General features: G+C 40.6%; 1 protein-coding gene across 1 annotated transcript in view; it reads left to right on the plus strand.

Moving 5' to 3' along the window:
• Positions 1 to 980: 980 nt before the first annotated feature.
• LOC101853896 overlaps positions 981 to 3441 on the plus strand; it is a 10852-nt gene continuing 8391 nt past the window's right edge. The window contains exon 1 of the mRNA XM_013091457.2: positions 981 to 1124. The gene's annotated coding sequence lies outside the window, so the exon portion shown is untranslated. The remainder of the gene's footprint in view (positions 1125 to 3441) is intronic.

Genomic DNA, 3441 nt, shown 5'->3' on the forward strand with positions numbered 1-3441 from the left:
TGTGTATAGTACAGTATTCTACTATATTGTATGATATTGTATATTAGATCTATATTACATATTATATTTATATCATATCAATATTATATTATGTTATATTAGGCCTATGTTATATTATAGTATATATTAAAATTAACTGTACCCTTATGACATTTCTGCGACCTCCCCCCTTCCCCCCAAACTTATTCCACACCAGCAACTTGGAGTCTATTGATTCCTTACTCAAAGAACAGGCACAACAAAGGGGACTATAATAATATGTGAAGGCCCAGTGGTTCATTTTGTCGATTCACTTTGGGGAAAGGGAGCAAAGGTAGCCTAGCACAGGCTGAAAGGATCAGGCAAATACGTTGATAGCCGGGCAAATTTTGTTATCGGTGGATGATTCACCACCTTAAAACTTGTCACCCAACACGACGGAGACCGGAGAGAGCCGAGCACACGGCAAGCGACCCGAATGTGTGTATGGGACACTGTGTCAGATCAGGCCGCTCGGTAGGTACAGAACAGGTAACGCCTCGGTCCATTTCGGGATTTCCGCTCCCCGTGCGACAACTTGCACGACACGAAAGTCGCAAAAGAATGTTTACAGGCGCAGCGAGAGCTCGGGAGCGTTTGAATTTCTAGTTCCGCTCGGGCTGTGTCGTGGAAGGGGGATAACCCGTGGCACAGGAGAATCTCACCTGAACAGGTAACGACACATTGTGTGTGTCCGAGACCTACTGTGTTTTTGTGAATTTCCACCGTGTGTTATCGGTATATGTCTTTTAAAAATACTATAAGTTACTGTTTTAGTTTACTGTGTTTATGTGTAGATATTTGATGTGTAGTTGTTCGCTTGGCGCGATATTTCGCCATGACCAGGGGGGACCTCTTCCGTGTCACCTGGCTGGATTACGCTCCGCTACATAGGCCTAGAGATCTAGAGGGGACGCAGCGTTTCACGAACGAGACGTCTTTCGGTGAAAATTCTGTGTTTGTGTTTAAGGACCTTGTGTGTGTTGGGTACCACTTTCAAGCGTCAACGACATTTTCATGATGTGGATCGTTTTATCTCGTGAAACAAGCTTGTGAATTGGGTGTTGGTGATCAAATTACAGAGAACTAAACCCACCGTGTCGGCTGTGGGTTTGATGACTTCCGCGTTCATGATTTCGCTACCCCGAGTCTCGCCTTAGTCATTTTGAGTTTCTTGTGCTGTAGGAAGGGGGTTCTGCCCACACCTCGGTGTACTTGTCGGTCACATACGAATATTTGTATCTGTCTTTAATGGTTTCGCCAACTCCCCGCTATTTTTAGTGTGGTCATTTCAGTCATTTCTAGCTAGCCCATAGATTCTTGACCAATCAATACCTGTTGTCGCTGTGACCTGCTTTTACCTTTGAAAACTATAGCTATAGCTACATGGTCCATGGATTAACTGGAGATTGAGAATGAAAATAGATTAAATGAAAGTGGTCAGATTTATATAATTTAAAAACTACAACTCTGCATGGCGATGCCGTATTGGCGTATTTAAAAGTAAACATGTTTGTCCCTTGATATGCCCTTGTTTTCTCAGAAAGATTGAGATGGGGAAGCTGCTATTATTGGGAAAGTGCTATTTGTTTTGAGCTAGAGCAGGGAAATTAAATTAATTTAAGAAGTAGATCTTCTGTTGAGAGAATTAGATTTTAAGATTATAATCATGAATCATGTGCACACTTTGATAAATTGTGGTTCATTTTAGATACAGATGTCCACAATTATGAGATCATTTCAGCTAATCTAGATCCTAATACCTTGCAACAACAACAACTGGATGATTTCCCTGCAATAAACACACACACACACACACACACACACACACACACACACACACACACACACACACACACACACACACACACACACAGAGTAGGCCTAATATAATGGCATTGCTATGGTAGACAATAATGGAGCTTCACAATGCAGCTTAAGAACTAATTAATTTTCATTTAATAAACATCTGTGGCTAGGACTGTGACTAGACTTTTTTTTATAACCCATGTCACTGCCATCAACTAAACTAGTTCCTCTAGTATCCTTACCACAATGGCTGTTGCATCCTTTCCAGTCAATGTGCACCACTATCTCATCAATAAACCGATCATGAACCGCATTCTATTCTTTCTGCAAATATAGTAGAACTAGAACTCGCTGGGTTTTATTTTCTTTCTCTCTTTCTTTCCTTTGGTTTTGGTCTTTTTTTTTCTCGATTGATCTTACAGCTCAGGATGAGCTTTACAGTGTACTTATATATGTCCCTGATTGGTTTCTGATGCAGAAAGGTTTAAAAAAAAAAAGAATGACACTCAAAAATACTTGACTTGAATCTAGAACTGTGGTCTTAGGAAGACGGGATGCTCCATGCTTCCTCGCCCCTCTTCATGAGGGTCCATTTCAGTGTGGGCAAGCTGACTGTCTCCATCATCAGCTGGTTGTTGTAGCGTGGTCCAGATAGGGAGTGGCACAGCTCGCCGCGGGTGGTTTCTTTACCTTTCGTGATATCGAGATTGGGTTTGATTGGTTTCCCTATGTCTCCAAAAATGTTCTTCCTTTAGTCCTTATTTGCTACTTTTGGTCTTCTATTTTCATCTAACTGTTTTCTTTCATTTTAATTTTTTTAAAGCTGTCTATGAAGGATTTGTTTATCATTTTTCAAATAGTAGGCCTATTTATTCAACTTTCCTGATTAATCATAATTGCATATATAGAAAGACAAGTTCAGAATGAATCAGCTTTCACTGTATTTTTTAAATTAAAAGATTGTGTACAAATTTTTTTTAAAGATGTAAAACTATTCATAGGCTATGGCGAGAGGCTCTTTTGTTCTTTATTCTATGGTAAACATTCCACTGGAAGTGGATGGATAAAAAAAGTGACCAGTGACCACTTATGTTACTCTTGTTGACAATGTTGTCTATCTCAACCACAATCTCAACTTTGTTACTGATAGTACTCGTTGCTGATGTAACTGTCTCGAATTTTTTCTTTTCATTTGAGGGTTGTATGTGTGACCGTGGGGGGGGAGATTTGGCTTTCCAGTGACGTGGGTTCTTCAGTATTGAACTGGCCTGATTTCTTAACAAAGGCCAAAAAATGAATTAGGTGAGAGCCTTTTGGTAAAGCGTGTTTACAGCCCACCTGCCTATTACCTGCTGTAGAGATATAGCTACTTTCCTGTCTATGTATCTACATACCTACCTATTTACCTACCAACCAACCGAGCTACCTGTCTATTAATCTTTCCCACCCACATGCCTACCTGTATATTATATATCTTCCTACTTACCCACTCATCCCCACACTTACCTGCTTGCCTTTCTGTTTACTTTCCTACCTACCTACCTACCTACCTACCTACCTACCTACCTACCTACCTACCTACCCACCTACCTACCTACCTACCTACCTACCTAC

This window comes from Aplysia californica, unplaced genomic scaffold (assembly GCF_000002075.1).
Source record: "Aplysia californica isolate F4 #8 unplaced genomic scaffold, AplCal3.0 scaffold00002, whole genome shotgun sequence".
In the NCBI taxonomy this organism is placed as follows: Eukaryota; Metazoa; Mollusca; class Gastropoda; order Aplysiida; family Aplysiidae; genus Aplysia; species Aplysia californica.